This window comes from Monodelphis domestica, chromosome 7 (genome assembly GCF_027887165.1).
Source record: "Monodelphis domestica isolate mMonDom1 chromosome 7, mMonDom1.pri, whole genome shotgun sequence".
In the NCBI taxonomy this organism is placed as follows: domain Eukaryota; kingdom Metazoa; phylum Chordata; class Mammalia; order Didelphimorphia; family Didelphidae; genus Monodelphis; species Monodelphis domestica.
In genome coordinates this window covers 14,933,606-14,945,495 of record NC_077233.1, presented here as the reverse complement: position 1 = coordinate 14,945,495, position 11,890 = coordinate 14,933,606, and positions in this window count along the sequence as shown.

Here is an 11,890-nt window from a genome sequence, read left to right as displayed (position 1 = left end):
ATGATTATTCTGCCAATGCAGACAATAACATCCCAGCTCAGCTCCAGTCCCACCTTCTTCAAGAAGGCTTTTCCCTTCATCCTAGCACCTTTCTCCAATTTATCAGGCACATATGCATTGAATATCTATAGCTGTTTGCTTCTCCTCAGGACCAAGGTGTGGGGTTTTTTTTTGTTTGGTGGTTTGGTTTTTTTTTTTTTTTTTATTTCTCTGTGTCCCCAGGACTTTGCACAGTGCCTGGCACAGCTGAAGCACTCTGGAAATGCTCACTCTTATCAATACTATTATTATTCTGCCAATATGTTCAGTAACATCCAGCTCCAGTCCCACCTTCAAGAAGGTTTTTCCCTTCATGCTAGCACCTTTCTCCAATTTATCAGGCACATATGCATTGAATGTCCATAGCTGTTTGCTTCTCCTCAGGACCAAGGTGTGGGTTTTTTTTTTGTTTGGTGGTGTTTTTTTTTTTTTGGCCTTTCTCTGTGTCCCCAATACTTTGCACAGTGCCTGGCACAGCTGAAACACTCTGGAAATGTTCACTCTTATCAATACTATTATTATTATTATTATTATTATTATTATTCTGCCAATATGTTCAGTAACATCCAGCTCCAGTCCCACCTTCAAGAAGGCTTTTCCCTTCATGCTAGCACCTTTCTCCAATTTATCAGGCACATATGCATTGAATGTCCATAGCTGTTTGCTTCTCCTCAGGACCAAGGTGTGGGTTTTTTTTTTGTTTGGTGGTGTTTTTTTTTTTTTGGCCTTTCTCTGTGTCCCCAATACTTTGCACAGTGCCTGGCACAGCTGAAACACTCTGGAAATGTTCACTCTTATCAATACTATTATTATTATTATTATTATTATTATTATTCTGCCAATATGTTCAGTAACATCCAGCTCCAGTCCCACCTTCAAGAAGGCTTTTCCCTTCATGCTAGCACCTTTCTCCAATTTATCAGGCACATATGCATTGAATGTCCATAGCTGTTTGCTTCTCCTCAGGACCAAGGTGTGGGTTTTTTTTTTGTTTGGTGGTTTGGTTTTTTTTTTTTTAATTTCTCTGTGTCCCCAGGACTTTGCACAGTGCCTGGCACAGCTGAAGCACTCTGGAAATGTTCACTCTTATCAATACTATTATTATTATTATTATTATTATTCTGCCAATATGTTCAGTAACATCCAGCTCCAGTCCCACCTTCAAGAAGGCTTTTCCCTTCATGCTAGCACCTTTCTCCAATTTATCAGGCACATATGCATTGAATGTCCATAGCTGTTTGCTTCTCCTCAGGACCAAGGTGTGGGGTTTTTTTTTGTTTGGTGGTTTGGTTTTTTTTTTTTAATTTCTCTGTGTCCCCAGGACTTTGCACAGTGCCTGGAACAGCTGAAGCATCCTGGAAATGTTCACTCTTATCAATACTATTATTATTATTATTATTATTATTATTCTGCCAATATGTTCAGTAACATCCAGCTCCAGTCCCACCTTCAAGAAGGCTTTTCCCTTCATGCTAGCACCTTTCTCCAATTTATCAGGCACATATGCATTGAATGTCCATAGCTGTTTGCTTCTCCTCAGGACCAAGATGTGGGTTTTTTTTTTTGTTTGGTGGTTTGGTTTTTTTTTTTATTTCTCTGTGTCCCCAGGACTTTGCACAGTGCCTGGCACAGCTGAAGCACTCTGGAAATGTTCACTCTTATCAATACTATTATTATTATTATTATTATTCTGCCAATATGTTCAGTAACATCCAGCTCCAGTCCCACCTTCAAGAAGGCTTTTCCCTTCATGCTAGCACCTTTCTCCAATTTATCAGGCACATATGCATTGAATGTCCATAGCTGTTTGCTTCTCCTCAGGACCAAGATGTGGGTTTTTTTTTTGTTTGGTGGTTTGGTTTTTTTTTTTTTTAATTTCTCTGTGTCCCCAGGACGTTGCACAGTGCCTGGCACAGCTGAAGCACTCTGGAAATGTTCACTCTTATCAATACTATTATTATTATTATTATTATTCTGCCAATATGTTCAGTAACATCCAGCTCCAGTCCCACCTTCAAGAAGGCTTTTCCCTTCATGCTAGCACCTTTCTCCAATTTATCAGGCACATATGCATTGAATGTCCATAGCTGTTTTGCTTCTCCTCAGGACCAAGGTGTGGGTTTTTTTTTGTTTGGTGGTTTGGTTTTTTTTTTTTAATTTCTCTGTGTCCCCAGGACTTTGCACAGTGCCTGGAACAGCTGAAGCATCCTGGAAATGTTCACTCTTATCAATACTATTATTATTATTATTATTATTATTATTATTATTATTATTCTGCCAATATGTTCAGTAACATCCAGCTCCAGTCCCACCTTCAAGAAGGCTTTTCCCTTCATGCTAGCACCTTTCTCCAATTTATCAGGCACATATGCATTGAATGTCCATAGCTGTTTGCTTCTCCTCAGGACCAAGATGTGGGTTTTTTTTTTGTTTGGTGGTTTGGTTTTTTTTTTTTTTAATTTCTCTGTGTCCCCAGGACTTTGCACAGTGCCTGGCACAGCTGAAGCACTCTGGAAATGTTCACTCTTATCAATACTATTATTATTATTATTATTATTATTATTATTATTCTGCCAATATGTTCAGTAACATCCAGCTCCAGTCCCACCTTCAAGAAGGCTTTTCCCTTCATGCTAGCACCTTTCTCCAATTTATCAGGCACATATGCATTGAATATCCATAGCTGTTTGTTTCTCCTCAGGACCAAGGTGTGGGGTTTTTTTGTTTGGTGGTTTTTTTTTTTTTTTTAATTTCTCTGTGTCCCCAGGACTTTGCACAGTGCCTGGCACAGCTGAAGCACTCTGGAAATGTTCACTCTTATTAATACTATTATTATTATTATTATTATTCTGCCAATATGTTCAGTAACATCCAGCTCCAGTCCCACCTTCAAGAAGGCTTTTCCCTTCATGCTAGCACCTTTCTCCAATTTATCAGGCACATATGCATTGAATGTCCATAGCTGTTTGCTTCTCCTCAGGACCAAGGTGTGGGTTTTTTTTGTTGGTTTGGGCTCTCCGTACTTAGCACAGTGCAGGGCACTTTGTAGGCACTTGAATTGACCTGAATCAGGATTATGGACAGCATCCAGGAATTCAGGTCGGGACATGGAAAGGGGTGTCGGGGAGGCCCCTCCTGTTTTTACTGTCCTCCTAGGCTGCCTCTCCTGGAGCCGGAGGGAGGGTCCCTGCTGGTCCAGGCTCAGGGCATTGTGTCTGCTCCCCTCCCTGCTCTACTCCCCAGTCCTGGAGGGTGTCTTCCAGGAGATCAGGGGGTCATCCTCCGCCCTCCACCAAGGTTCCCTTCCTTCCTCCATTCCAACCTCAACCTCTCCCTTTGGGGAGAAGCCCAGGTCGGCAGTCAGGGCTCAGCCAGAGACTTCAGCCCTGGGAAGGCCAGAGTACCTGCATTACAACTTCAGCTCAGTCATCAGCCAGTCTTGTGCTTCTGGAGGAGAAAACTCCCGAGCTCCAGCGCTGCTGGCTCAGGAATCCGGTCCGAGGCATTAAACCGGGTGGGGGTTGGGGCAGGAAGAGGTGGTTGCAGACCAGAAAGGACCCAAAAGCTCATCAGTTGGAATTTAAAAAAGCTGCCTCCTTGCTCGGATTTGGACTGGGAGGGGGAGGGGAGGGGAGGAGAGGGGAAGGGGGGAGGGGTCCGGCCCATCTAGGTCTCGATGGCACCAAAGAGGCAGCTGGAGCCCCACCAATCCCAGATCAAAATGCCCAAAGAAACTGGGATGAAGTGAGGAAAGTCTCAGGCAGTTTGGGAAACAAGGCAGCCCTTACCTCTCCTCCCCAGACTTCACCAGAAAAATGCGAGGGGGAGCCTGGCAAAGCCACACAGGCCCTGCTCTGCCCCCTCTGGGAGGAAGGGGCCACCAGGGCTTTTCCCCAACTTTGCTCCCTTCCCTCTTCCTTTCCTCCCCCTCCCCTTTCTTCCTCACTAGCTGGAATGAGCCCTGAATGGAGCACTAGTGGAAGGGAAAAGAAAAGGGGGGGGGGGAGGGGACGAGAGCTGAGGAGAGGTGGTGGGGATGAGGATGGGGACGGCAACTTCCCAGGTGCTGGCTTTGTCTGTGGGAGTGCACCTGTGGGTTGCCGAGCAGAGGAAACAGAGGCTCCCAGCTGGAAATGACTTCAGAGGCCATGTCGGTCAACCCACAGCCAGCCCAGCAAGGATCCAGCCTGTAACACAGCAGACAAATGGTCATCTTTGGCTGGAAAACTCGAAGGAGACTCCAACCCCCCTCCCCCTCTTGGGCAGTTCCTAACGGGCCTCTACCTTTCCTCCCTGGCTCCCAGGCCCCCAGGCTGCAATTCTGGTCGTTTTTAGTCCCTTCTATTTCTTAGAAAACAGCCTCAAAGGACTGAACAGGTTCTTTCGGACAGCTAAGTCCCAAGGGTGGCTTATTTTGAGCTTTGGTCCATGAAATTCCTTCACAGGAACCTCGCTGAGCCCCCAAAGGATTTTTTAGGTAGGTCTGCACTTGGGCCTCCTTGGGTCCTGGGATGAGGCTCTTCTGGTTAGACTCAGCTCCTATTTCAGCACGCCCCAATCTGGTTGGCTCCTGACCCGAGTGATCCCAGCTTGCTTCATGCCATCCAGAAGTTGGATGTGTGCCCTCTCTATGGTTGGGTCCCAGCTCCAGGAGAGGGTGGGTGAGCTTTTCCGGAGGGAACAAAGAGCAAGTTTCTGTCCCCCAGGCCTAGAGTGGGTTGAATGAATGAATATGAATGAATTCAAGGCATTGATAAAATGCAGAACAAGAACTTCTCCAGACCCCACCCCACCCCCCAGCCTACCCCATATGGGTAAGGAGGCCCTCTGCCGAGGTCCGAATCTACAGTGTTGGGTCCACCTTTGCCTCCTGCACACTGATTCACGAGAGACTGGCTAATCATGCCTACAGATAGCCAAGTCCATGGCCTCTCTTCAACCGGGTTGACCATGTTCCAGACAGGAACTCTTTCCACAGACATTTCAGTGCACTGTTGGAGGCACCAGGGGACACAGACACCAAAATGAATGATGGGGAGAGTCCAGAGGAGAAAAAATGGATGGGTCCCACCTGCCATCCCGGGGAGCACAAAAAGGAAAAGCTGGGAGTTATCTGAAAGCCCAGCTGAATCTACAGCTCTTTGTGCACCTGAACTCATTCTAGTAGCTTATTCCCCCAAACGACTCAAATATGAGGTTGCCTGCTTCATGAATCATTATCTTTTATTGAAAATGCTTTTATTGATACTTAAAAAATATTAGTCTCCTATCTCCTATGGAGAATCCTGCCTTGTGAAAAAGATAAAAGAGTGGAATAAGGCATGCTTATCCAGAGTTCTGTTAAGCCTGGGGGGTGGGGTACAATCAATGGAAAAGAACAGATGTAAAAGGGACAAAAGGCATTAATAAAACACTTTCAAAAAACAGTTAAGGAGACAAATTCACAAATTGAGTGCATTCAACAAATTATGCAGAATTCGAGGCTGCAGTCCATAGCTTCTTTTGTGTGTGTGTATGTTTTATCTTTCAACATTTTATTTTTCCTACCAGGTACATATATTTTTTTTCACATTTAAAATAATTTTAAAATTTAAAATAATATTTTACATTTCCCTAATTACATGTAAAAACAATTTTTTAACATTCATTTAAAAAATTGTTGAGTTCTGAAAGGGAAGCAATTTTATATAGATTATACATGTGATATCATACAAAACATTTCTATATTGATCGTGTTGTGGAAGAAGAAAAATTACAAAGAAAATAAAATAAAGTGAAAAATAGTATGCTTTTATCCACATTCAGATTCAATCAATTCTTTCTCTGGAGGTGGATACATAGATTTTTTTTTCAAGAGAGGGAAAACAGGTCTCCACATTGGTCTCCTAGGAACAAGATTAGTCATTTATTACATTAATCTGAATTCTGATGTTTTTTAGTATGGTTTTCTTTTATATTACATATGTTGTTCTCAATTCTATTTTCTTCACCCTATGTTGGTTCCCATATATCTTTCCATGTTTCTTTGAATTCCTCCTATTCATTGTTTTTTATGGTGCAATAATATTTTTCTTTCTTTTTTATTATGAATTTGACAAATACCAAACACGATCATTTCCTTATCCAAGGAACAGTCTATAGATGATGCTGTAAATCTCCATTGTGTACAGCTTGTTTCATTTCCAGTAATATTAAATGTCACATGGCAATCCCAATTCTGTCCTGCTTGTCTGTAAGCCCTTCTGGACTCCTTTCCACTCTTTTTTTTTTTAAGTAGAATTTTTTTTTTATTGATAGCTTTTTTTATTTTGGCACCTAGATTTCTCCCCATCCCTTCCCCACTCCCTTCTAGAAAGCCATGCTTTATAAAAAAGAATGCTTTTAGAAAGAGGACTAGGAAAAAAAAAACCCTGATGAAAGTACATAAGAAATAAGATTATAGGCAACGTTCCACACCTGTGGATCCTCTGTGTATTTTTTAAATGTTTAATTGCTACTCTGTTTTTCTTTTCTTTTTTCTTGGCACATAGACTAACATTACCCTGTCTCTCCCCACCAAATCCCCTGCCCCCAATAAGGAAAAATCCTACCTGTAACAAATAAGCAGAATGAAGGAAAACAAATCCACATACTGAGCCTGTCTGAAAAATGTATCTCATTCTGTACAACTCGTCTAGCACATCTCTGCCATGAGCTGGGAAATATGTTCCTTATCAGCCTTCTGAAGCCATGTTTGGTCATTGCATTACGAGAGTCCTTCAGTCCTCTCACAATTGTGTTTCTTTACAAAGTTGCGATCATTGTAACAATTGTTCTCTGGTTCTGCTCATTTCACATGAAATCTTTCTAGCTTAGCTGGGATCTAGCAACTTCTTGATGCAATAATATTCCATTAAATTTATAAGCCATAATTTGTTCAGTCATTCCCTAATTGATTGAAACTTACTTTGTTTTGAATTTTTCACCACCACAAAAAGTGCTGATATGAATATTTTGGCATGTATGGAGCCTTTCTTTTTCTCTTTAACCTCCTTGGGATATGTGCCCAGCATGGTGATGCTAGGGCTAATGGTACCAACAAATTAGTGACTTTTCTAACTTCCAAACTCTTTTCCAGAACAGTTAAATCAGTTCCCTACCAGCAAGTCTACTAAAGGTGGATTACTAGAATAATCTCTTTTTAATATGTTACTTAACTCTTTTTCAGGATTTAAGTAGTGGGAGCCCAGGGATAAAATGGGAATGTACTGAACATTTATATGTTATGTTGAAACAAAATCAATAAAAAAATTTAATCATCCATTTCAGATTCATAGCAGAGATCAATAAACCTTCACCTCACTGGTTTATGGTTTCAATAATCCATTTAAAAATTAGGATATTTGCCCATTTCCAATTTTTGAATGCTTGGGATCGAAGATTTAGATCTAGAAGTGGCTTTGGAGGTCACCAAATCTAATCCCCCTCATTTTAGAGGGGAAAAAATGAGGCCCAGAGAAGTAAAGCAACTTGCCCAAGGTCACACTGATAATAAATGTCTGAGATAGGATTCACACTCTGGTCTAACTGATTCCAAGTCTAATGTCTACACTCTACAACTTTTATAAAATTGTTATTATCCAAAATTCAAGCATTAATCTCTTTGAGAGAGAAATGTTCACAAACTGATGGTCCTTTCCTGCTTTCAGATGGTTCTCTTATCACGAGTCTTTTTTTTTTTTAATTGGAAAATTTTATGTAATTAATTTAGAATATTTTTCCATGGTTACATGATTCATGTTCTTTCCCTCCCCTCCCCCCAGCCAATGAGCAATTCCACTGGGTTTTACATGTGTCATTGATCAAGACCTATTTCTATGTTATTCATATTTGCATTAGGTGATCACAAGATTTTCTGAAGTGATATTTATCAAATTTTTGAACAAGGAAATTTCTCAATTCAATTAAATATAGTTTTGCAACTCGAGGTATAGTTAGAGTTAACATTTGCTTCATCAATTCAGAATAATAGTCACTTAATCCTGGAGAACTATTGATCCAGTGGTTTTAGGGAAATAATTCTCCAAGATTCTTTTGTTCCAAATTGATGAAGCAAAATGTTAACTTTTTTGACTCCCAGCATATAGCAGATGCTAAGTAAACTCTTGTTGGTTGTTGATACCTGATGGAGAATTCACACTACAAGAGCCCTAAGATCTTATTCAGGTTTTCCTTCAATATTTTCAAAGAAAAAAAAGATATTACATCCAAAAGAAATGTTTTTATTTACATGGATCTGAAGTGTGCTTCTCTGCAAGTTCTCCCCCTCCTGCTTCCTATTTCTGCCCCCTGAGACTAAGTAGAACAAGCTGAGTCTCTTTCACATGACAGAAGTTTGGGAAATCTTCACTGGCTGTGTCTTCATCAAATTATTGTGGGACCCCCTGTCTTCTCTCTTTCCCCTCAATCTTGGTCTCAGAATGATAAACATTAGGGCAGTATTTGGAGGAAGTGTTTGCACATGGAATGCACATATGAGTATGATCACTGAGGTTAAAAAAATCCAATCATATTGCAGGACAGATTATCTATAATTTGGCTTTATTCATTATTTATTCATTGAAACAGGCAATTCGAGTAGACAAATTTTTCCTGACAGACTCTACCGTAACTACGAAGAAGGTGAGGGGAGGCAGGTAGTCATCCGATGAGAATTTGAACGAGCATTTGCCACGTTTGCAACTTCTTGGATGCCATACACTGATGGAAAAACATGTCTTTTCTTGAATGGACACCTTTACCTAATTTAGTTCGAATTTTCCGTTTTGGGGGAGTTGGAGTCATCTAAGAACAAAATGTACTTTAGGCTGAAAATGATGGCTCTCTCTCTCTCCCCTTCTCTCTCTCTCTCTCTCTCTCTCTCTCTCTCTCTCTCTCTTTTTTTTTGGTTATACCCAAGTCCAAATGGTTTATAGCTCAACATATGTAGAAAGCATTTGCATTTGAGCAGTGGAGAGCCAGTTTTTCTTTCCAACTTCTAGTTTCCACCACTAATATCAATTTAGGAACTTTTGGGAAATAGCAATCTAAGGAAGTGTGGCTGTAGCATCACTGGAAAATAGAATGAGATCATTTGGACTTTAGAGGAGGAGAGAGGGTGAAACTCCTGCCTGTAAACAATAGTCTATAGGGGTGTGATGAGACACACATTGGCAGATGAATGCATTGGGGATTTTTTTTTTTGGCTTCACTATATTTTGCTACAATGGAGGGTCCTTTGGTGCTGGTGGTGGGGGTACAAGGACTATGAAGAAGAAAATTTGGGAAAGAAGTCTTAAAGGACAACAGTTTTAGGAAGAGATGGGGATTTTTGTTATTTATTTTTTATTTTTTTTTATTTTAATAAGAAAATTACACATAAGTTTTCCAGTTACACGATTGGATTTCTGTTGTCTTCCTCTCTTTTCCCCTCCCCCTCTCAGAGTTGCTAAGCAATTCCACTGGGTTTAAAGAGATGAGGATTTTGAGAATGACCTTATTTTAGAAGTGAAGAGTGAATTTTAGGAATATGAAAAGGGTATGTAGGTAAGAATGATTTGATAGGGTCAGAAATTAAAAAAAGCATATTTTATATTTTTACATTTATTTTTTTATTTTTTATTTATTTTATTTAATTTATTTTATATATATATTATTTTATTTATTTATTTTACATATTTTATAAATGAGATGTTATATAAAGCACTCTGCAAACACTATGTGTTCTATAAATGCTATTATTAATTATTATTGTTAGAATGAAAATCTCCTGGTTATAAGTAATATTTTAAAAAAAATAGCTGTTTTAGGCTTTAATTAAGGCATCTAGTGGAAAGGGGACAGAGCTCTAGGATTAAAACCAGGAGGAACTGGGTCCAAATTTGGCCTCAGACTCTTATTAGCTCCATAGCCTTAGATCCCTGTCTGCTTTAATTTCCTGAAGGGAATAAAATGGAGATAACAGTACCCACCACCAAAATTGGGTAACATTTGTAAAACACTTCTCACAGTGCCTGGTGCATAGCGAGGGCTTAATAAGTGCTTGCTCCCTCTCTAGAGCTTCCACTTCCAGATATTTGATCATAATCAAAGTCCCTATTTTGCAGAAGAGGCTACACCAAGTGGGAGAGCCCCCAAACTGTAACATCCCTTCTAGTATGCTGGGTATCTCTTTTCTTAATATATAAAAAAGACTCCACAATTCACTTTCTATTTTATTCTTGGAATCCTTTTGGGAAAAGACTAATACAAAATCAAAGTTGATTGGGGTATCTGGAAATACTAATATGTAAAAATTGCTGTTAATCCTTTAAAGACTTCCTGGGCTAAATAAACATTTTCTCAAATACAAATCAGTTTTAGAGAAGGAACCAAAAGGGCATTTCCTTGCTCTTTTCCACCACATTTGGTCAGCATTGGTACAAAGACCTTTGGAGCATTGGCTTGATTGAATGAGGCCCCACGTGAAAAAACAAGCTGTACTTTTTCTAGAACTTGGCTTGTCTTTTAGAAGCCCCAGATAGAAATCATATCAGCAACTGCTGGGAAGTGTCCCAATATGGTTTCACAGTTAACTTCACAGAGACAGAAAATGGAGATGGGCAAAGGCAAGTAGAGAATCAATAATCACTGCCCCCCCCCCCCCATTTTTGATAGAATGCAGATTTTAGGCAAAAGAGTGATTTGGGTTTGAAGGAAGGGACTGTGTTTCTTTTCTCGTGTTTGTCATCTCCTGCACCTAGACTGTTCCTGGCTCATAATAAAGCCCTTAGGGAGTGAGTGAATGAATGAATGCTTGCTGAATTAAAGTTATAGGGAAGAAAGACATTATAAGCAATTGACAAAACATTCTGGGCAAACCAGAAATCAGGTGTAGACCTGCATACCAAGGTAAACTCCCCAAAGATGTGATTTAGACGGAAAAGGGACCTACTAAGCACTGGACAATGCTGGGCACCTCTCTTCTCAGGGTTTTGGGGGTTCTCCTTCTTAGTCTTCTCGCCGTGGCTGTCCCCCAAGAAGCTGGACAAGCCTTCTTCCCCAGTCTCCTTCGCTAACTCATCACCCCCATCGTGACCCCTAACTGGGTGTTCCCCGAGGCTCCCATATGCTCTCTCTCTCCCTCCCCCGAGGAGTTTAACTCTCCTCTGGATGCAGACTCCCAGATCTGATCCACATTTCCAAATAGTTGGTCTCGCTTTACCAATCCTCAATCGGACATTTCAAAGCCAGACTCGGTCTTTCTCAAACTAAACTCGGAATCTTTCTCCCTAAAGCGTTCCCTCCCTCAGGTTCCTAATCTCTCAGTTCTCCCGGGAGCCTCACTTTCCCCAATCGGCTGCATAATTTTGTCTTTCTATTTCATAACACATCTCTCATGAGCTTTTTTGGTACCTCTACTCTCCCGGCCTCAGTTTCCTCACCTGCAAAATGGGGATAATCATAGCGCCCAACTCCCGGGGGGTGGCGAGGGCCAGAGGAGTACTCTGCAAACATTCAAGGGCTATCTATCTAAACGCTGTAAAGCGGATAATTAATTAGGTATTTACTGCCTTCAGTCCCGCATCACCTTTTCCCCAGACTTCCTAATCTATCCCCTGGCCTCAGTTCTCCCCTCCCTCCAGTCCATTCTACGCTGTTGCCAAAGTAATTTCCCTAAGCGCAGATCTGGCCCCTTGACAACCCCCCCTCCCCACTTCCACCACAAATTCAATTAAACGCCAGAGGCTTCCCATTGCCCAGAGGATCAAACACCTGTTTGGCTTTAAAAGCCTCCCCCCCACACCCTCCTTCCCCCCCCCCCCCCGCTCCGGACCACCTGGGCTCCGGGAAA